Consider the following 23,544-nt stretch of genomic DNA (forward strand, 5'->3'; position numbering starts at 1 on the left):
GCCATCCAATGCCTTTCCTGCCTAAGGCGGAACTATAATTCACAATCGCCTGGTGATTGGCCCAAAGTCACCCAGCAGCCTTTCCTGACTAAAGCGCAACTAGAACTCACCATCTCCTGGTGATTGGCTCAAAGCCATCCAATGCCTTTCCTGCCTAAAGCGGGACTAGAACTCACCATCTCCTGGTGATTGGCTCAAAGCCATCCAATGCCTTTCCTGCCTAAGGCGGAACTATAATTCACAATCGCCTGGTGATTGGCCCAAAGTCACCCAGCCGGTTTTTGGGCTTAACATAGGATTAGAGGTAGTCCTCAACCATTCCTTTAGTGACTATTTGAAAGTTTACAATGACACTGGAAGAGGTGACCTATGACCATTCCTCACACTTACGACTGTTGCAGCATCCCTGTGGGTCACAGGTTCAAAATTCCGGCCCCGAGCAATAATTTTTATCATGGTTGCAGTGACAGCACAATTCACATTAACAACTGCAGCCGTTCACTTACCAACCGGGATGAAAAAGTTCATAAAATCGGAGGCCGCTCGCTTAACAACCGCTTTGTTCAGTAGCGTGTGAAGTCAGCCGGTCTCGACGCTGTTGGCTGTGGAAACTTGCACAAGGCAAATTCCCAGCTTCCTTTCCGAATTGGCAAAGGGAGCTGCCGATCCTGTCATTCCGATTCAAAGCTTCGAGGTCATTTTTGACATTTTGCAGACAAACTAAAAGCAAACGAACAAGCAAAATTCTGAAATCTATTCCCCCAACTGTGACATTTCTCTTTGTTTCATTGAGAAATTGCCCTTGGAATATTATGCTTTTCTCCGTCTAACATTTCGGATCTCGTTCCTGGAGGCTTTGGGAAAAGAATCGGGAAAGAATAATCTTTTAGCAATAGGAAAAACTCCTTGGCACGGTTCAAAATTCAACCTGAAGTCAATTCCACTAGAACTCACCATCTCCTGGTGATTGGCCCAAAGTCACCCAGCCGGCTTTCATGCCTAAGGCAGGACTAGAACTCACCGTCTCCTGGTGATTGGCCCAAAGTCACCCAGCCTGCTTTCATGGCTAAAACAGAACTAGAACTCACCGTCTCCTGGTGACTGGCCCAAAGCCACCCAACCAGCTTTCATGGCTAAGACAGAACTAGAATTCACCGTCACCTGGTGATTGGCACAAAGTCACCCAGCCTGCTTTCATGGCTAAAACAGAACTAGAACTCACCGTCTCCTGGTGACTGGCCCAAAGCCACCCAACCAGCTTTCATGGCTAAAGTGGGATTAGAACTCACCGTCTCCTGGTGATTGGCCCAAAGCCACCCAACCAGCTTTCATGGCTAAGACAGAACTAGAATTCACCGTCACCTGGTGATTGGCACAAAGTCACCCAGCCAACAAGGCAGGACTAGAACTCACTGTCTCCTGGTGATTGGCTTAAAGTCAGCCAGCTGTCTTTCACGCCTAAAGTGGGACTAGAATTCACCGTCTCCTGGTTTCTACCTCAGCACCTTTGCCACTAGACCGCTGACACTGCACTGCAACTGACACTGCACTGCAGTATGACAGGTAGTCCTCAGCTTACGACAGCTGATCCCTAGATTTCTGTTGTTAAGCGAGGCAGTGGTTAAATGAATTTTGCCCCATTTTATAATCTTTTAACAGCCCTTTCTCGACACAGTTTTACAGCTTTTTTTGAACACAATCGTGGAGCAAATCGCTGTGCATCGTGTGGCCATTTAGCACCACCGCAACCCGTCATCAATACAAGCCCAAATTCTGATCACGTGACTCTGAGGATGCTACAACAGGTTGCAAATGCGAGGACCAGGTTTGCAAGTCACTTTTTTGTCGTTAACTTTAAACGGTGACTAAACGAACGATTTGCAGATTGAAAGTTAACCTTGATTTGTTTTCAAAATGTGTTTATGTGAGCAGAAAGAAATGACATTACTGTGCATTACACAATCTCGCTCTCCAATAAATGGAGCAACGTCGGAAGTTCGCCCCAGGCAGGCAAGCAAGAGAAAGTTTGCAGCTATTTAAAAAAATAAAATGAAAAATGAAAAGCCAAGCTAAATGCAGAAAAATCCAAAATTACTTTTAAGGAAAACAATCCCGGCAAATTAATCTTTGAGACAAGAGGCCTCCAATTAGCCAGATGTGTTTTGCATGAGTAACCATGACATTTAAAAAAAAAAAAAACACACACACGCAGGCACTCACCCCAAATCCTATCTGAAGAGGCCTATTAAAGGCAGAGATAATTGCAGCAAGAAACACATTTGTGGTTGTTATGAACTCATTAGGGAAAAGAAGAAGAAAAACCCGCTTCCTATCCGACACGCTAGAGAATAAAATCAGGATTCCCAAAAGTAAATCTCGTTTGCAACCGTACAGTCGTAGCTACCGCCCTGGCAATAAAACCCCATTGAATGCTTACAAAGTTGAAAACCGGTAAAATGTAAAGAGAGCCGGCGATTAAAACAACAATAATTAATAATTAAAAGGTATGAAATGAGAATAAACATTTGCACTAAAATATCAGTTATTCCAGCAGGAAAGCCTAAAGCAGAGGTCTTCAAACTTGCTAAGCTTTAAGACTTGTGGACTTCAACTCCCAGAATTCTCTAGCCAGTTATGGAGAATTCTGGGAGTTGAAGTCCACAAGACTTAAAGCTTTGCTGGCTGGAGAATTCTGGGAGTTGAAGTCCACAAGGCTTAAAGCTACGCTGGCTGGAGAATTCTGGGAGTTGAAGTCCATAAGTCTTAAAGCTACGCTGGCTGGAGAATTCTGGGAGTTGAAGTCCACAAGTCTTAAAGCTGCCAAGTTTGAGAACCTCTGCCCTAAAGAGAGCCACAGAGAACTACATTTCCCACAATGCCTGAGAGCACCAGAGGGCATTATGGGAAAATTAACACTTTACCCAGGCATTTCTAGATTTACAGGTAGTCCTCGACTTACAACAATTTGTTTAGCGACTGTTCAAAGTTACGACATCACTGAAAAAAGTGACGTATGACGGTTTTTCACACTTACGACCTTTGTTAGCATCCCCATGATCAGGTGATCAAAATTCAGGCGCTTGGCAACCGGTTCAGACTTATGACCGTTGCTGTGTCCGAAGGCCACATGATCCCCTTTGGTCAAGGGGGAAGCCGGATTCACTTAACAACCTGGTTACTAACTTATCAACGGCAGTGATTCACTTAACAACCATGGCAAGAAAGGTCGTAAAATGGGGCAAAACTCGCTTTTAACAAATGTCGCCCTTAACCACAGAAATGTTTGGGCTCAATTGCGGTCATATGTCGAGGACTACCTGTGTTAACTTCTTACGCTGCTTCCGTCAGCATAGAAAAATATGCAGCATTTTGGAGTTTCAAGATCATCCTATTCCACTGCTGGAATGGCCTGGGAATAGCCCAGACCTTCACCCAATGGAAAATCTATGGAGCCGACTAAAGAAACTTGTTAGTCAGAAGCGACCCAGAAATAAAACCCAGTTAATAGAAGCCATCATTCCATCTTGGTTTCACATTAGAACAGCTGCAGAACTAAAAGACTTGGTTCCCTCCATGGGAAGACGTTGTAAGGCTAAATTCATGCTAAAGGCTACCCAGCTAAGTATTAACTGGCATGGTGATAATTTTTGTAGATCTCGTTTTTTCTACGTGTTTCTCTTTTCTTCTTTATACTGTAACTGCTATTCTAATAGCAAATCCTTCAGAAAAGCTATTGCATGACATTCTTGATTAAATTATCTTTCCATTGATATATAATGTATATGGTACTACTCCAAAAAAAAGCGGTGTTATTCACTAGTTTTAGAAAATACAATTTTCCCAAAAGGTTTCCACAATTTTGGCCACTACTGTCCGCACAAAAATCCCAGCCCGGCCTCTCCGTGTGTAGGAAACAGGCCCACGTTTTCCTTCTAAAGTGAGGAGACCTCCACTGTTTCTCCAAAACCAGAAATAAAGAAAATATCCTGAACAAGGCAAAGGCAGAAAATGGAAAAGGCATTGATCCGTGGCAGCAGATCAGAGAGAGAGAGAGCAACTGCAAGGATGCTAGGATAATAACTGAGCAATTGTAGGACCTCAATTTCAGATAATGTTGGGAACCAAAGTGTGACACACAAAACTGAAGTCAATTGGATGCAGTGCGTAGCCATCTTCTGGACTGGTAGATCTCAATGTACGGTCACAATTGAGGCCAAAATATCTGTTGCTAAGCAAGACAAGTTTTTTAATTGAGTTTTTCCCCATTTTACAACCTTTTGTGAAGGATGAAGCAGCAGAGAGGAAGATGAGAAGGGGAGCAGAGGAAGGGGGAGGAGGAAAAAAGAGGACAAGGAAGAGGAGGAATGGAGAAGAGGAGGAGGAGGAAGGGAAGAAGGAAGAGGGTGAGGGAGAAGAAGGGGAGAAAGGGAGAAAGGGAGAGGAAAAGAGGAAAAAAGGAGGACAACAAGAAGGAGGAGGAAGAAGGAAAGGAGAGAGGAAGGGGAGAAAGAAGGGAAGGGGAGAAGGAGGGGAAGAGGAAAGGGAAAAAGGGAGGAGGAGGAAAGGAAGGAGAGGAAGAAAGGGAGAATGAAAACAGGAAAAGAAGGAAAAAAGAGGACGAGGAGGAGGAAGGAAAGAAGGAAAGGAGGAGAAGGAGAGAGGAAGGAGAGAAAGAAGGGAAGATGAGAAGGAGGGGAAGAGGAAAAGGAAAAGGGAGGAGGAGGAAAGGAAGAAGGAGAGGAAGAAAGAAAGAAGGGAGGATGAAAACAGGAAAAGAAGGAAATGGAGGAGGAGGAGGAGGAGGAGGAAGGGAAGAAGGAAAGATGAAAAGGAAAATGGGAGGAGGAGGAGAGCGGAAGGGCAGAAAGAAGGGAAGAGGAGAAGGAGAAGAGGAAAAGGAAAAGGGAGGAGGAGGAAAGGAAGAAGGAGAGGGAGAAAGAAAGAAAGAAGGGAGGATGAAAACAGGAAAAGAAGGAAAAAGAGGACGAGAAGGAGGAAGGGAAGAAGGAAAGATGAAAAGGAAAATGGGAGGAGGAGGAGAAGGAGAGAGGAAGGGGAGAAAGAAGGGAAGAGGAGAAGGAGAAGAAGAAGAGGAAAAAGGGAGGAGGAAGAGAAGAAAGGAGGATGAAAAGAGGAAAAGAAGAAAAAAGAGGACAAGGAGGAAGAGGAAGGGAAGAAGGAAAGAGGAAGAGAAGAGGAAAATGGGAGGAGGAGGGGAAAGTGAGAGGAAGAGGGGGATAAGAAGAAGGAAAAGAGCAGGAGGAAGGGAAGAAGAGGAAGAGAAGAGGAAACAGGGGAGGAGGAGGAGAGAGGAAGAGAAGGGGAGAAAAAAAGAGACAGACAGAGGAGGAGAAGGACCGTGGGGTCCTTGGTGCTCTCTGAGCTTGTTTTTTTTTTCTTGCAGACGTTTCATTACCCAATTAGGGAACATCATCAGTTCTAAAGGGGAGCAGGATTTGCAGAGAGGAGGAGGAGGAGGAGGAGGAGGAGGAGGAAGAGGAGGAGGAGGAGGAGGAGGAGGAGGAGGAGGAGGAGGAGGAGGAGGAGGAGGAGGAGGAAGAGGAGGAGGAAGAGGAGGAGGAGGAGGAAGAGGAGGAGGAGGAGGAGGAGGAGGAAGAGGAGGAGGAGGAGGAGGAGGAAGAGGAGGAGGAGGAGGAGGAGGAGGAGGAAGAGGAGGAGGAGGAGGAGGAGGAGGAAGAGGAGGAGGAGGAGGAGGAGGAGGAAGAGGAGGAGGAAGAGGAGGAGGAGGAGGAAGAGGAGGAGGAGGAGGAGAAGGAAGAGGAGGAGGAAGAGGAGGAAGAGGAGGAGGAGGAGGAGGAGGAGGAAGAGGAGGTGGAGGAGGAGGAGACGACGTCAACTACATTGCCCAAACTTCTGCTGCTAAATTTAAACAGTGGTGTGATTCTGGGGTGACAGGAGTACCCAAACCTTCCTTTAGTCTAACTACAACACCCATAAATCTCTGCCTACCAGAAACTCCTCTGAACCCCGATCGTAAGTGAAAAGAGAAGGGAGCAACATTTCTGCTTCTGCCTAAACCAGCAAAATCCTTTTTTTATTTTAATTTCTTTTATTATTTTTTGGGGGGTTCCCCTTTCACCGGCGGGCAAATGTGGAATTTTGCAGGGTGTGGTAGAAAAACAGGAACCAGGGCCAATTTTGAAACCCAGATTCCAGCGTAGGCATGAGCCAACATTGACTGTGTTAAGTGGATGATTCAATCATCTCGGCCATGAAATGAAATCTGAGTCGGCCGGGGCGTATTTGTTTCCGTCATTTGGGGGGGTGAAAACGTTACTCACCCCTCTTTCCTCCGCAGAGGGAAAAATAAAACTTTTCTCCAATTTCATCCTTAGCTGCTAAATTCCTAAAAAATTTGTACAGGTAGTCCTCGATTTACGACCACAATTGAGCCCCAAATGTCTGTCCCTTAAGCGAGACATTTCTGAAGCAAGTTTTGCCCCATTTTACATCCGTTCCTTGCCACGGTTAAATTTAATTTCGTTTTATAGTATTTTAATGTTTGTATTGTGTGTTTTTAATTTTGGCTGTTCACCGCCCCGAGTCCTTCGGGAGAGGGGGCGGTATAAAAATTTAATAAGAAAGAAAGAAAGAAAGAAAGAAAGAAAGAAAGAAAGAAAGAAAGAAAGAAAGAAAGAAAGAAAGAAAGAAAGAAAGAAACAGTCACAAAAGTGGATCACAGCACCCCCCCCCGAAACACGGCAACCGTCATAAATACAAGTCATCCTTGAGTTACAGACATAATTGAGCCCCGAATTTACGTCGCTAAGTCAGATGTTTGTTAAGGGAGCTTTGTCCTGTTTTACGACCTTTCTCGGCCGCGAGTTCTTAAGCGAATCGCCGCAGGTGTTAAGCGAATCAACTTAACTCGGTTGTTAAGTGAATCTGGCTTCCCCGATGACTCTGCTGGTCAGAAGGTCGCAAAAGAGGATCACGGGACACTGCAACCGTCGTAAATACGAGTCAGTTTGCTACAGGGTGGATAAAAATCAATGATTTTTTTAAAAAAATCAAAAAAATCAGAATTTTTTTATTTAAATCGGATTTTTTTTTATTTAAATCGGATTTTTTTGATTTTTATCGAATTTATTTTAATAAAAAACTTTGGGGGTAAAAATCTATCATAAGATAGTTTTCTATTTAAGATACATAAATAATTTAGTCTATTCAGCATGAAATGGAGCTTAGTTATGTAGCAGGAGGCTGTCTATTCTGCAACGCTGGGACTATCAGTGAGTCAACAGCGGGTCAAAGGAGGAGCAGAGATGACAGTTGCTCTTTAAAAATTAGGATTTAAATCGAGTTGATTTAAATCAAGCCTTTTTACTAGTGATTTAAATCATGATTTAAATTGTGATTTAAATCAACTCGATTTAAATCAAATCCATCCTGGTATGCTAAGTGTCTGAATTTAGAACATGTGAGCGTGGGGAAGCAACGGTCGTTAAGTCCCTTTTTTCAGTGCCATTGTCATTTCAAACGGTCACTAAATGAACTGTTGTAAGTCGAGGACTAGTTGTCGAGGAAAAGTTATGTTTTTAAACGATGTTTTTCAACGTTGGTCACTTTAAGAGAGATGGACTTCAACTCCCAGAATTCCCCAGGCAGCGTTGCTGGGAGTTGAAGTCCATCTCTCTTAAAGTGACCAACGTTGAAAAACATTGTTTAAAAAGAAATCTGGTAAAACTCTTGAGGGTTACGAGAACAAATTTACACATTTTTCTTCCAAACGACACAATTTGGGGGGGAAGAGAAAACAACGCAGGGAGACCGAATAGCCGTTTTGTGCATTTATCTCAACGCTGCGCAACGCACATCAATTCTTTATGAGGACTAACCGCACAAGGAAAACTTATTCGACAAGGCAACTTCTATTTAATCAAAATGCTTTTAAGAAATTGAGGGGCAGGGGGGGGTTGGGGAGGCATTTCTGCATTATTCCATTTAGCCGTCTCCGCTGCGGTGTTCCTCCTTGAATAATGCGATTTCTTTTCCCCCCCCCACCCCCGACCGCTCGCTTCCTGTAAAGCAGCATTAAGACCAGCTTCTCAACTTGCCGGCTGATGGGAAGAAGGGAAAAGGAAGAAAAGGAGGGAGGGGGCAGAGAGGTATATAACTGGATGGAAGGGAGAAAGGGAGAGAGAGGAGAAAATCAAGGGAAGAGGGATGGATGATTGGATGGGGAGAGAGAGAGAGAGGGAGAGAGAGATGGAAGAGGGAGGGAAGGAAGGAAGGAAGGAAGGAAGGAAGGAAGGAAGGAAGGAAGGAAGGAAGGAAGGAAGGAAAAGAGGGAGAGAAAGGAAGAGAGAAGGAACAAGAGACGCTGAGGTTGTCGATCAGAAAAGTCGGCAGTTCGGCGGTTCGAATCCCTAGTATTATGTGTCCTGCGTGAGTAGGGGGTTGGACTAAATGACCTCCAAGGTCCCTTCCAACTCTGTTACTGTTTAAGTAGAGGAAGGGAAGAGAGGAAGGGAGAGTGGAAGGAAAAAAAGGAGATAGGGAAGGAAGGAAGGAAGGAAAGGAAGGGGTAGAGGGGAAGGAAGGAAAACAAGGAAGGAAGGAGAGGAAAGAACGGGAAAAGGAGAAGGAAGGAGACAGGGTAGAAAGGAGAGGGAAGAAAAGGAAGGAAGGGAAGGAAGGAAGGAAGGAGAAGCAAAAATGAAGGAAGGAGAGAGAAGGAAGGAAGGAGAGAGAAGGATAGAAGGAAGCAAAGGAAAAAGAAATAAAAGGGAGGGAGGGAGGGAGAAAGGAAGTATAGCTAAACGGAAAGAGGGAAGCGTAGAAAGCGGGTGTGGGGAAAAGGGAGGGAGGGAGGGAGGGAGGAAGGAAGGAAGGAAGGAAGGAAAAGCAAAAATGAAGGAAGGAGAGAAAAGGATAGAAGGAAGCAAAGGAAAAAGAAATAAAAGAGGGAGGGAGGGAGAAAGGAAGTATAGCTGAACAGAAGGAGGGAAGGATAGAAAGCAGGAGTGGGGAGAAGGGAGGAAGGAAGGAAGGAACAAAGAAAGAGAGGGAGGGAGGGAGAAAGCAGGAGTGGGGAAAAGGAAGGAAGGAAGGGAAGGAAGGAAGGAAGGAACAAAGAAAGGGAGGGAGGGAGGGAGAAAGCAGGAGTGGGGAAAAAGAAGGAAGGAAGGGAAGGAAGGAAGGAAGAAACAAAGAAAGGGAGGGAGGGAGGGAGAAAGCAGGAGTGGGGAAAAGGAAGGAAGGAGGGAAGGAAGGAAAGAAAAGAAAGAAAGAAAGAAAGAGGGAGAGAAGGAGGGAGGAAGAGACACTTATTTGACACCTTTGCAATGTGCCAGAGGCTTCCGTACTACACACACACAAAATAAAGCAAGGCCCACCCAGCCCACAGTGGTGTTTTGTGTTTTTGCAGCCAGCCTGCAGGGTAAAGATAAGGGGGGGCTGCTTTGAACCCTCCCCAGACAGAGCCCTCCGCTTGGGCTTCCTGGGGGCAAGGAAGAGGCCAGCAGAACAAAGGGCCTCGGAGTCAGAGCCTTTCCCCACACCTGAGATGATCCGGGACCAGCCGCCACCATTCACATCCAAGAGGTGCTGCTTTCTTCACCCAAGGGATTGTGTATCTCCAGCTAACGGTCAGAGGACAATTAAGGATTTGTCTTCCAAGAATAGCACAACTATGTCCCAGATATCAGGAGGGGACGGCTACATCACAAGCTTTGCAGGATCACACCCTTGGGTCAGGGAACACACAACGTTGGTCAAGGAACACACAGCGTTGGTCAAGGAACACACAACGTTGGTCAAGGAACACACACATTGGTCAAAAAACACACACATTGGTCAAAGAACACACAACCTTGGTCAAAGAAAACACGTTGGTCAAGGAACACACAACCTTGGGTCAAGGAACACACAACGTTGGTTAAGGAACACACAACATTGGTCAAGGAACACACAACGTTGGTCAAGGAACACACACATTGGTCAAAAAACACACACATTGGTCAAAGAACACACAACCTTGGTCAAAGAAAACACGTTGGTCAAGGAACACACAACCTTGGGTCAAGGAACACACACGTTGGTTAAGGAACACACAACGTTGGTCAAGGAACACATAACGTTGGTCAAGGAACACACACATTGGTCAAAAAACACACACATTGGTCAAAGAACACACAACCTTGGTCAAAGAAAACACGTTGGTCAAGGAACACACAACCTTGGGTCAAGGAACACACAACGTTGGTTAAGGAACACACAACGTTGGTCAAGGAACACATAACGTTGGTCAAGGAACACACACATTGGTCAAAAAACACACACATTGGTCAAAGAACACACAACATTGATCAAAGAACACACACATTGGTCAAAGGCTACACAACATTGGTCAACGAACACACAACATTGGTTAAGGAACACACAACGTTGGTCAAAGAACACACGCTGGTCAAGGAACACAGAACCTTGGGGCAAGGAACACACAACGTTGGTTAAGGAACATACAACGTTGGTTAAGGAACACACAACGTTGGTCAAGGAACACACACATTGGTCAAAGAACACACAACATTGGTCAAAGAACACACGTTGGTCAAGGAACACACAACCTTGAGTCAAGAAACACACAACATTGGTCAAGGAACACACAACATTGGTCAAGGAACACACACATTGGTCAAAAAACACACAACATGTCAGGTTTTCAGGCTGTCTTCAAATAAATTGCATCGCAAGCAAAGTCTTTTATAAAATGCATCTTGACGTGCTGACACAACATTGGTCAAAGAACACACACAATGGTCAAAGAACAAACAACATTGGGTCAAGGAACACACAATGTTTGTTAAGGAACACACAACGTTGGTTAAGGAACACACACATTCGTCAAAGAACACACAACCTTGGTCAAAGAACACACGTTGGTCAAGGAACACACAATGTTGGTCAAGGAACAGCAGGACGGTGCCCACCAAGGCCGACGGCTGAATCGATGCTCCATGTGATGACCATGTGATCATGGGGATGCTGCAACCATCGTAAGTGTGAAAACCCGTCATAAGTCACTTTTTTTAGTGACTTCGAACTGTCACTAAACAAACGACTGCAAGTATGAAGGCTACACAACACCCTGGACTCACAAATCGTGCCAACTGTAAAGTGTGGGAGGTTTGCTACGATATGAGGAACAGCAGAACAAGCCGGATTGTGTGGGTTTAAATGCTAGCGCTGCTTTACGTTTAATAAATGAATAAATTTATTCACTTATTTATTCATTTATTCACTTCCAGGAAGTCATGCCCTACAATTTTCCAATGGGGCCAAACTTGCAAGAATTTAAAAAAAAAAACAAAAGTGAAGTACAAACAACTCCCAATTAATCTAATTAATGCCCTGGTAAAAAATTAAACTTTAAAGTCAAGAAATTAGCAAGTAAAACATTTCAGAGTTAACAATTAACTTTAAAAGTTGTAGGTCAGGCCGGCCTGTGTCTTCCCTGAGCTTGTTTAACCCATACTCCAGCGGTCCTCAAACTTGGCAGCTTTTAAGACTTGTGGACTTCAACTCCCAGAATTCTCCAGCCAGCTTAGCTGGCTGGAGAATTCTGGGAGTTGAAGTCCACAAGTCTTAAAGCTACGCTGGCTGGAGAATTCTGGGAGTTGAAGTCCACAAGTCTTCAAGCTACGCTGGCTGGAGAATTCTGGGAGTTGAAGTCCACAAGTCTTAAAGCTACGCTGGCTGGAGAATTCTGGGAGTTGAAGTCCACAAGTCTTCAAGCTACGCTGGCTGGAGAATTCTGGGAGTTGAAGTCCACAAGTCTTAAAGCTACGCTGGCTGGAGAATTCTGGGAGTTGAAGTCCACAAGTCTTCAAGCTACGCTGGCTGGAGAATTCTGGGAGTTGAAGTCCACAAGTCTTCAAGCTACGCTGGCTGGAGAATTCTGGGAGTTGAAGTCCACAAGTCTTAAAGCTACGCTGGCTGGAGAATTCTGGGAGTTGAAGTCCACAAGTCTTAAAGCTACGCTGGCTGGAGAATTCTGGGAGTTGAAGTCCACAAGTCTTCAAACTATGTTGCTGGAGAATTCTGGGAGTTGAAGTCCACAAGTCTTCAAGCTACGCTGGCTGGAGAATCATCCATAGGCACCAGTTCATTTGCTTCCTGTCATCAAAAATGGCAAATAAGAAGGGGGGAAAATGCCAAGATGGAGATGAGGAAAATGCTAATTTCATTAGAAAGGAAAGCAAAGGAAAAGGGGAAATAGAGATAGATGGATGGAATTAAGAAAAAAAAAATCACTTGGTGAGGGGGGGAAAAAATGAGAAAGGAGACTTTAACCGCCATAAAAAGTTAAAAATTCACCAGGCAATCAGATCCTTAAAAAAAAAAAAAAGAGCAAAATAATTTAAAAGTGTCCATCTTGTTCAGCAATAGTATTTACAGGTAGAATACAGGTAAGTCCTCATCTTATTAACATTTAATGACCAAAGTTACAACGGCACTGAAAAAAGATACTTACGACTGTTTTTCACACTTATGACCGTTGCAGCATCCCCAGGGTCGTGTGACCAAAATTCGGACGCTTGGCCACTGACTCATATTTATGACGGTCGCTGTGAACCGGGGAGGGGGTGTCACGTGACCCCCTTTTGCGACCTTCTGACAAGCAAAGTCAACGGGAGAGGCCAGATTCGCTTAACAACCGTGTCACTGACTTCACAGCTGCATTGATTCGCTTAACAACCGTGGCCAGAAAGGTCTTTAAAATGAGGCAAAACTCCCCGAACAACTTTCTTGCTTTAGCGACGGAAATTTTAGGGCTCTCAATTGTGGTCGTTAAGACGAGGACTAGAGGTCATGCCTGTTTTTTTTTTTTTAAAAAAAGGAGGAATTTCACCCTGTCGCAGCGACGCGGGTGGTAAAATCTCTCAGCCCAAAACAATGTGTTTTGGAGGGATTAATAAAAAAAAAATAAAGAAAAAGACCTCATCAAGGCTTTTAATCAGACCTAAAATAGCTTGCTGGCATTCTGCCAGAGTTCAGAAGCAGCTGTATTTATTCCCCTCTTCAGAGATGGTGCATTTCTCTCCCACAGGCTTTCATCCTCAGACAATTGAAAATTAAAAAAAGGCTCCTTTGCCTGATTTTGCTTTATTTCTCTATGAGAATCTTGCCCGGCATAGGAGAAAAAAAAAAAAGATATTAACTGCATGGAGCCAGCTGGATATTTATTCCTCCATTTGGAGAAAGCAGGGCATTCAGAAGAAAGGGAAGGACTGTTAAGGGTTTTTCAAGGTTTACAACTTTCTGAGGGGAGGCCTTTAACTCCCCAGAAGGCCCCAGCCAGCACGGGTGGACTACAACTCCCAGAATTCCCCCATCAACCTGAGTGGACTACAACTTCCAGAATTCCTCTATCAGCCTGAGTGGAGAACAACTTCTAGAACTCCTATTAGCCTAACTCCCCAGAAGGCACCAGCCAGCATGGATGGACCACAATTCCCAGAATTCCTTCATGTTAGACTACAACTCCCAGAATTCCCTCATCAGCCTGAGTGGACTACAACTTCTAGAACTCCTGTTAGCCTAACTCTCCAGAAGGTCCCAGCCAGCATGGATGGACTACAACTCCCAGAATTCTCCCATCAGCCTGAGTGGACTACAACTCCCAGAATTCCTCACCAGCCTAAGTTAAGACTACAATTCCCAGAATTCTCCCATCAACCTGAGTGGACTACAACTCCCAGAATTCCTCACCAGCCTAAGTTAAGACTACAATTCCCAGAATTCTCCCATCAGCCTGAGTGGATTACAACTTCCCGAACTCCTGTTAGCCTAACTCCCTAGAAGGCCCCAGCCAGCATGGATGGAGCACAATTCCCAGAATTCCCCCCATCAGCCCAAGTGGACTACAACTCCCAGAATTCCCTCATCAGCCTGAGTGGACTACAATTTCCAGAACTTCTGTTAGCCTAACTCTTCAGAAGATCCCAGCCAGCATGGGTGGACTACAACTCCCAGAATTCTCCCATCAGCCTGAGTGGACAACAACTCCCAGTATTCCTCATCAGCCTAAGTTAAGACCACAATTCCCAGAATTCCCCCATCAGCCTGAGTGGACTACAACTTCCCGAACTCCTGTTGGCCTAACTCCCTAGAAGGCCCCAGCCAGCATGGATGGAGCACAATTCCCAGAATTCCCCCAATAAACCCAAGTGGACTACAACTCCCAGAATTCCATCAGCCGGAAGGGACTACAACCTCCATGATTCCTCAACAGCCTAAGTTAAGACTACAATTCCCATAATTCCTGTCAGCCTGAGTAGACTACAACTCCCAGAATTCCCATCAGATTGAGTGGACTACAACTCCCAGAATTCCCCCATCAGCCTCTGTGTGCACAACTTCCAGAATTCCTGTCAGCCTGAGTGGACTTTGATTCCCAGAATTCCCTAGCCAGCACCGATGGACTTCAACTCCCAGAATCCCATTGGCCTGAGTGGACTACAACTCTCAGAATTCTCCAGTCAGGCTGTGTGGACTTCAACTCCCAGGATTCCCCAACCAGCACGTGTGGACTTCAGTTCCCAGAATTCCCTAGCCAGCTTGAGTTGATTCCAACTCTCAGAATGCCCTAGCCGGTATGGATGGAGTTCAATTCTCAAGATTCCCCAGCCGGCCTGACTGGACTTCGATTCCCAGAATTCCCCAGTCAGCATGGCTGGCTGGAGATTTCTGGGAGTTGAAGTCCACCCATCTTAAAACCGCCATCTTTGAAAAACACTGAACTACATCCATGTTAATTCCAACATGCAAATCTTCTTTCTCTTGTGCAACTTAAATCCACTCCAAATGTTTAAGTTTTGAGCCCAAAGGTGGTTTAGCACAACTGAGCTGCCGAAACGAAACAAAAGAACAGCTATCCCAGATTTCTGCATTTTTTGGATCCCCAAAGAATTTCTTGAACAGTAGCGTGGAAGTGACACGTGCCAAGTTTTCCCCGCTTGATACCTTCTACATGTGTTTGGTTGCAATTCACGAGTCCCGAGTTCAAGCCAGCATTTGTGCACCTATTTGCAAATTGCAACCGATTCAGATGTTGGTCAGAAACCAAGATCAGGGCTCCGTTATTTTTCTTTTTTCTTTTTTAAAAAAAAACAAACTTTATTAAACTTAAAAAGATAAAATACAGTATATACAGAATCCATTTATATTAATCCACACAACATTACTTACTCACAGCAAAAGATAGAAAAAGAAAACAAAACAAAATTAAAAAGAAAAAGAAGAAAAGAGAAAACGAAAAACGAAAAATATAGAAAGTGACTTTGTCACTTTATCACATCCTTTATCCTGTTGAAGGTGCCTGTTTGTTAATTTTATTGTCTTACAAGATTTTACATTTACTCTCCTTTCTTTTGATTTATCCAATCGTACCATCTATTCCACGCCGTGTAGTATTTTGAGTCTACCTTATCTTTTAACTCAAATGTTAATTTATCCATTTCAGCACAATTGTAAGGCTTTGTTATTTTTCTAAGCAATGTTGCATTTCCCTGAAACAAACGATCCACCAACTGGAATGCTTTGGCCTGTGCGTTAGCACCCACAAAGAAACAGCTCTTTTCCCACAATCACACCACTGTGTAGCTGTTATCAGTCCCAGCTGTTACAAACTGAAGAAGCTGCTTTTAAAAAGCGGGCACTGCCCAGGCCACAGAAATAAGAAAAATTCGGCAGCAACGGAGACCTTAAATGTGGGCCTGGTTTCTCACACCCAACTATCTGAACAACTGAATGGTGAGCCAGTGATGTAATGCAGTGGCGCAATCAATCCATTGGAATGGAGCTGGAGGGGACCTCGGAGATCTTCTAGTCCAACCCTCTGCTCAAAACTCAAGCAGGGCACTGGTCAAGTAGGGCGTTCTCTCAAAAGGACAATGCTATTCTGAGGGCCACCACAGGATAATAAAGCTGGACTCTGAAGTAGCAGAACAGAGAAAGTCTGATGCTTTTGAAGTTTGAGAAGTCCCATGGGAAGGAAGGAAGGAAGGAAGGAAGGAAGGAAGGAAGGAAGGAAGGAAGGAAGGAAGGAAGGAAGGAAGAAAAGAAAGGATGAGAGAGAGAGAGAAAGGAAAAAGGACAGAGAAAGAAATGAGAGAAAGAGAGGAAGGAAGAAGGAAGGAGAGAACAGAGAAAAAGAGAACGAGAGTGAGAAAGATGGAAAAAAGGCAAGGAATGAAGGTAAAAGAGAAAGGAGAGAAAGGAATGAGAGAAAGAGGAAGAAAGGAGGAAGAGGAAGGAAGAAAGGAATGGGAGAGGACAGAGAAAGAACGAGAGAGAAAAAAGCAAGCAAGAGATGGATGGATGGATGGATGGATGGATGGAAGGAAGGAAGGAAGGAAGGAAGGAAGGAAGGAAGGAAGGAAAAAAAGGATGAGAGAGAGAAAGGAAAAAGGATAGAGAAAGAAATGAGAGAAAGAGAAAGAGAGGAAGGAAGAAGGAAGGAAGGAGAGAACACAGAAAAAGAGAACGAGAGAGAGAAAGATGGAAAAAAGGCAAGGAAGGAAGGTAAAAGAGAAAGGAGAGAAAGAAATGAGAGAAAGAGAAAGAAAGGAGGAAGAAGGAAGGAATGGGAGAGGACAGAGAAAGAATGAGAGAGAGAGAGAGAAAGGCAAGCAAGAGAAGGAAGGAAGGAAGGAAGGAAGGAAGGAGAGAAAGGACAAGAGAGAGAGAAAGGAAAAAGGACAGAGAAAGAAATGAGAGAAAGAGAAAGAAAGGAAGGAAGAAGGAAGGAAGGAAGGAGAGAACAAAGAAAAAGAGAACGAGGGAGAGAGATGGAAAAAAGGCAAAGAAGGAAGGTAAAAGAGAAAGGAGAGAAAGGAATGAGAGAAAGAAAGGAGGAAGGGGAAGAGGAAGGAAGGAATGGGAGAGGACAGAGAAAGAATGAGAGAGAGAAAGGCAAGCAAGAGAAGAAAGGAAGGAAGGAAAGAAAGAAAAAAAAGAAAAAGGGGAGGAAAAAGGAATGAGGGAAAGAGAAAGAAAGGAGAAAGAGGAAGGATGGAACAAGAGAGGACAGAGAAAGAATAAGAGAGAGAGAGAAAGAAGGCAAGTAAGAGAAGGAAGGAAGGAAGGAAGGAAGGAAGGAAGGAAGGAAGGAAGGAAGGAAGGAAGGAAGGGCAACAAAGTGGAATGGCTCAATGACAATGGCAAAGGAGGCATCCTACTGGCTTCTCCAGCTGGGAGGCTTTGAGCCAGTCCCTCTCTGCCAGCTAAACCCACCTCGCAGGGTTGTGGTGGTGAAAACAGGAGGCTGGAATTCTTATAGCCTCGTCCTTCTCTTCTCAATAAACCTTGTGGAAAAAAAAAAAAACAGGCGAATATCATTTGAGAACAGGAGGTTCCATACACCCCATCTTGTCTCCCTTCCACACCATTGTGCTCGCTTCGGTTTTTTGGGGGGGACATAATCCGTGCATCTAAGGAAAAATTATTTTCGCTTTTACTTGAAGGAGATCACGGACTCCAGAGCTGTGTTCCTTCCGATGCTTCAGCCGTGAAGAAAACACCCATTTGCCAGCTGTCCCTGAATACAGAAGTCGCTTAAAAGATCATTTCTCCCCAAACGGCGCTTCAAATGTCTCCCAAGATATTTGAGAGATAAACAATTTAAGGAGAAACTTTCAATGTTCTCTTTCATGGGTCGTTGACCCAAAAATCATCCCTTTCCGAGAAAAATGGAGGGGAAAAAAAAAGCCGTATGTGACAAGAGGCAAGCAAATTGTTCTGACCTAGGCTTCCTTCGAAAGTAAACAGCACAAATTTAGTCCCGGCAAACCTCTTTAATTCATACAGCTATAAATTACTTTTGTTTACAGTCCGCAAGGCTCGATAAACAGTCTTTCAGAGGAGTGTTTACAAACACCCACCTTATCTCCCTTGGAATGCTGCCAGAGAGCTAATTACCACACGCAGGACAAGGCCAAACTTAGCACAGAGTCAAACAGAACTTTCCCAGAGCTTATACCAGCCAGATGTACTAATTGCTTCCTGCAAAAGCTCACATCCCGTTCGCTCCACTTTTATGTCTTATGGGAGGGGCCAATCATCTCCAAGCCTTACTCCCAAGTCGACCCTGTTTTCTTAATCGTTATGGCTGTGTGCTGTTCTGTCCCCGTACCACACACGCACACCCACGGACGGCCCGGAGTTAATAAACCACACGACAAAATTCTTTGAAGAGAAAGCTGGCAGCAACCCAGTGGCTAGCTGCCAATTCAGACTGTACTCACACAAAACAAAGATTAGACTGCCAGCATTCCGATCAAACAGGCAGAGTTTCAACAATACAAGGATTAATCCAAATGCAGTCCGATAAAGCAGGCAAAGTCCAGTAACGCAGAGATCATGGATTATTTCTAGTTTTTGCTCATCACAAACTGAACCGGCCAACACACCTACATTTATACCCTGTGGGGTGTGGTCCAGTGACTCAGCTAATCTCTGGCACGCCTTCCCCTCTGCTGCGCACGCTTCTCCCTGCACCTCTGCCGAGGGTCCAGCCAGCACTTATCTTCTTCGTCGCTGTCCACCTGTGGCTGCAGGAACGTGATTGGCTCTGAGCCTATCGTTTGGCCTTCGGTGTCCTCCGGAGGCATTTCCAGAGAGGAGGATCCTGGAGAGGGAGGCCTTGCCAACTCCTCTCCCTCACTCTCAGAGTCTGCATCTGTCGATAGCCCAGGCTCAGGCAATGGAGCCACAACATGTGCCACCTATGGCATGCGTGTCATAGGTTCGCCATCACGGCTATAGGGAGTCCTCGACTTATGACCACAGTTGAGCCCCAAAATTTCCGTTGTTAAGCAAGATGGTGGTGAAGTGACTTTTGCCCCATTTTACAGCCTTTCTTGCCACAGTTGTTAAGTGAAGCACTGCAGTTGTTAAATGAGACACACGGTTGTTAAGTGAACTTGGCTTCTCCATTGACTTTGCTGGTCACAAGATCGCAAAAGGGGATCATGTGACCCCCTGGGACACTGCAACCGTCATAAATACGAGTCAATTGCCGAGTGTCTGAATTTTGATCATGTCAACATGGGGGCACTGTGATGGTTGTTAAGTGTGAAAAATGGTCATAAGCCCCATTTTTCAGTACCGTTGGAACTTCGAACAGTCACTGAATGAATTGTTGTAAGTCGAGGACTACCTATATTGCAGTCAGTGAGTAGCGACAGGAGCAGAAAATTTAAAATGGTTATTTCTGCCAATTGTGCTTTGGTTCGGTTCATCAGGGGAGGGGGGGTGTCGGGGGAGACAAAGATGTCAATGTATTAATTAATGGAAATCCAAGATTTCTCCTCCCTCTCAGCAGACATGGATCCATCCTTCCTTCCTTCCTTCCTTCCTTCCTTCCTTCTTTCCTTCCTTCTTTCCTTCCTTCCTGTTCCTACCCCCTCTTTTCCACCTCCTACCCTTCCCTAATCTTCCTTCCTTCCTCCCTTCCTCCTCTATTTCCTTCCTTCCTTCTGTTGTGGTCTGCCGGCAGCCTGCGGAGCTGGCAGCAGAGTCGGACAGTGAGGAGGCTGGGGAGGACTATGGGCCAGTCCTGAACTCTGGGGAAGGCTCGGATGACAGCTCTGCATCGGAGGCAGAGATGGGGCCAGGGCCATCTAGGAGTTATGTGCTGTCTCCGGAGCCTCCAGAGTCTGACGTCAGTGAGGCAGAGGAACAGGGGAAGCCTGTTCCCAGTGCGCACATGCGCAGAGCTGCCAGAAAGAAAGAACAGTTAAGACAAAAGGGGCGACTCAGGAGTAAGGCTTGGAGATGATTGGCCTCTCCCATAAGACATAAAGGAGGAGCAAAGGGACGTGAGCCCTTGCAGGAAGCAACTTTATTCGTGCTGGTCGCTTTAAATTCCGCAGCTCCGTTTTTGACTCTGTGCTCCGTGTGGCCTTGCAAAGCCAATTGCCAATTAGGTCTTTGGCAGCGTGTCAAGGGAGATAAAGGTGGGTGCTTATCAGCCTTATCCCGAAGGACTGTGGCAGACTTCTGTCGGACTCTTTACAACCTATTTGTGACTCATCACGGAATTCACAGCCGCTAAAATAAAGAGGGTTTTTGGGACTAAGTGTGTGATTGTTATTGTCTCAGGAAGCCTTGGTCAAAACACCTTCCCTCCCTTCTCTACTTCCTTCCTCCCTTCCCTCCCTCCCTTAGGGTCTGAATTCTAACCAGGTATTTCAGGCCTTTGCTTTATTATTAATTTTTTAAGCACTTCTCTTGTACCTTAAACCAAAGATGGATATGCTGGTCTCCAAGCCAAAATGAAAAGAGAAAGTTAAGAATTTTACTGCGTCTGTAGGCCCGTCCTGAAAAATATAAATATTCAGGGTTTTGCTTCACCTCACAACAGCAAGGCAGAAAAATAGACATTATCGTTACTGTGAATGAGCAAATTCCTCAGTCCAAACCTTGGTTGGGAGGGACCTTGGAGGTCTTCTAATCTGACCCCTCTCCAGCTCAGGCAGGAAACCCTATGCCAGTGATAGCTAACCTTTTTGCCATCGCGTGCCAAAAGCGGGGGGAGCACGGGGGGGGGGGGTTGAGCATGTGTGTGCCCACACCCATAACTCCCCACGGCTCCACGCAATGGCACGCGATGGCACAGTGGGCCCGGTAGGCCCGTTTTTCTCCCTCCCCAGGATCCCAGAGTCTTTCTAGGAGCCTGGGGAGGGCGAAAACAGCCTTCTCCACCACCCCCCTGGAGGCCGGAATTGGCCCGTTTGCCGACTTCTGGTGGGACCAGAAGGCCCGTTTTTTTGCTCTCCCCAGGCTCCAGAGCCTTTCTAGGAGCCTGGGGAGGGCGAAAACAGCCTCCCCCCCCCAGAGGCCAGAAACAGTCTGTTTCCCTACTTCCAGTGGGCCCAGAAGGCCCGAAAATCGGCTGGCCAGCACACATATGCGTGCCAGAGCTGCGCTCGCGTGCCCACCGATATGGCTCCGTGTGCCACCTGTGACACGCGTGCCATAGGATCGCCATCACGGCCCTATGCCATTTCAGACACACAGCTGTCCAATCTCATGATTCTTAACCCCAGTTACCCACCCCACTCGTTTGCAGACTAGACGCCTTTCCAAAATAAATTCTGAAAAAGAGCAGCGATCGGAGCAGCCAAATTGGAAAATAAACAGCATTGCAAATAAAATGATTTTTCAGCACTTAGCCAAAACAGCACACTCTCTCTCTCTCTCTCTCTCTCTCTCTCTCTCTCTCTCTCTCTCTCTCTCTCTCTCTCTCTCCAGGAGGGGTAAGGCAGGTACACACCTCATCCCCCCCCCCAACCTTGCCAAACACCTGGCACCCTTCCAAATGCCCAAACCCAGAATAACCGAAATGCTTGCGTCACAACCGATCTTTAAAGCTTTCAGCAAAAATTCCACAGCGTAATAGGATTGTCTCAAAAACAAAATCCATTTTCCGATTCAGGGACCAGTTAAATGCCGTTTTCCTCTTAAGTTCTACCAAGAGATAGAGGCGGAAGAAATAGTATGCTTGTCTTTTTTTTTGGAAACGCTGCCAAGAACTTTGCTCCGTGTTTGACAGCAACCGGACCTGAATGATTATCAACTTTCTTGAAAAGACAGCGATTATTAAAGCCAAAAACAATATTCATTGTACGACGGGCAAAAAGCAGGGCAGGAAAAGCCTCTTACCTGTGCTGGAATTTTGAATTATGCTTATAAAAATAACTCCACGAAGCCGAGTCCCCAAAACACTTTAACGAATTCCTGGCACTCCAGCCATCAGCAGATACGTAGAGATGAACAACATGTACATGCCGTCCAAAAAGAGACGACTAAAGAGCTAAAAAAAGGAAACGGAAAGACCACAACACTCCTCACCAACAATCAACATCCAGATAAGCGGAGATTAACACCAGGAATAATACTGGACCAACAACCAAGCAGTAAACAATATCCTGATTGTCAGCACTTCAAGCTGCATTTACTCTAGTGCTGACATAAGAAGGAGAAGCGGAGGTGTCTGGAAAGGGACGTTTGACTTTTCACCTACTTATTTTCCCTGGAGATAATATCCCCTAGGACAGTGATGGCTAACCTTTTTGCCATCGCGTGCCAGGAGAGGGGAGGCGGGGGAGGGTTGCGTGCGCAACCCCCTCCCCCCTCTCCCCTCCCGCTTCTGGTACATGATGGCCTGGTAGGCCCGTTTTTCTTTCTTACCTGGTTCCAGATCCTCTCTGTGTATCTGGGAAGGGCGAAAACAGCCTTTCCCACTCCCTTGGAGGCCCTACGGAGGCTGAAAGGGCCCATTTCCCAACTCTCGGTGGGACAGGAAGTGACATTTTTTGCTGTCCCCGGCCTCCAGAACCTCTCTAGGAGTCTCTAGGAGCCTCTCTAGGAGTCTCTAGGAGCCTCTCTAGGAGTCTCTGGAGGCTGGGGACAGGAAAAAACGTCACTTCCTGTCCCACCGGGAGTGGGGAAATGGGCCCTTTCAGCCTCCATAGGGCCTCCAAGGGAGTGGGAAAGGCTGTTTTCGCCTTTCTCAGATACACAGAGAGGATCTGGAGCCAGGTAAGAAAGAAAAACAGGCCTTCTCCACCCTGCCCCCAGGCCCTCCCGAGGCAGGAAACAGCCTGTTTCCCTACTTCTGGTAGGCCCAGAAGGCCCGAAAATCAGCTGGCCGGCGCGCGCATGCGCCCCAGAGCTGAGCTGGCATGCCCACTAATATGGCTCCGCGTGTCACCTGTGGCACACGTGCCATAGGTTCGCCATCACGGCCCTAGGAGATGGGATGGGAGGGGGGAAATTCCTTTGAACTGGAGCAGTAGATTAGGGGTAGAATGACTTGGAAGATGGCCAATGAGTGCAGGGGAGTGGGGAACGGAAAGGGAGGGTTTTGGGTCTGGAAGCCAGTGTTGGCTTCGATGGAGTCGGATTTAGAATGTCGTGCTTAATAAATAGAGGAGTTTTTCTTCAAAGACTTTGTTTGAAATGCAATTTATTTGAGACGACCTCGAAACCTGACATTGATCAAGGATCTAGCAACTCAGACCAACCATTAAACAGGGGTCCTTGGTGGTCTCTGAGCTTGGTGGTTTTCTTACAGACGTTTCATGACCCAACTAGGTAACATCATCAGTGCTGGTAGGGAGTGGTGTTTGCTCTCAGTTTATATTCTAGTGGCTTGCCCTCTCTGTGTTGGTAGGGGTGGTCGTAGAGGCTCTTTGTTTGGGCTGTTTACTGCCAGCTTGATTGGCAGTTCCTTGATTGGGATAGTGTTTACTTCTTGATTGTTGGTCTGATGTTAATCTTGGAGTTAAATCTATGCTCATCCGGGTGTCTGATTGCTGGTGGGAGGTGTTTGGGTCCTTTTGTTCCCTTTTTGGCTCGTTGATTGTCTCCTTTGAATGGTATGTACACGTCATTTATGTCTATGTGCTTGTTGATGACCCATCATTTCAACCTGAAGCTATAAACATTTTCCTCCGTCAGTAACAAACTGAACAGTAAACAACAGGTTAGTCAGGGAACACCACACTCCCA

The 23,544-nt window shown here is 45.8% G+C and overlaps 1 protein-coding gene across 4 annotated transcripts in view; it reads right to left on the reverse strand.

Annotated features, from left to right (window-relative positions):
* The window catches only part of LOC139316332 (glycerophosphodiester phosphodiesterase domain-containing protein 5-like), a 139,669-nt gene that overhangs the window by 92,724 nt on the left and 23,401 nt on the right, over positions 1-23,544 (reverse strand). The window contains exon 1 of one of the 4 annotated variants that reach the window (XM_070943000.1): positions 21,694-21,710. The exons of the other annotated variants lie outside the window; for them this stretch is intronic. The gene's annotated coding sequence lies outside the window, so the exon portion shown is untranslated. Of the gene's footprint in view, positions 1-21,693; positions 21,711-23,544 lie in introns of those variants that run through there. 4 annotated transcript variants of the gene reach the window in all.

The sequence above is a fragment of the Pituophis catenifer genome, unplaced genomic scaffold, assembly GCF_029215685.1.
Source record: "Pituophis catenifer annectens isolate HBS135680 unplaced genomic scaffold, rPitCat1.0.hap2 SCAF_4, whole genome shotgun sequence".
Taxonomy (NCBI): Eukaryota; Metazoa; Chordata; class Lepidosauria; order Squamata; family Colubridae; genus Pituophis; species Pituophis catenifer.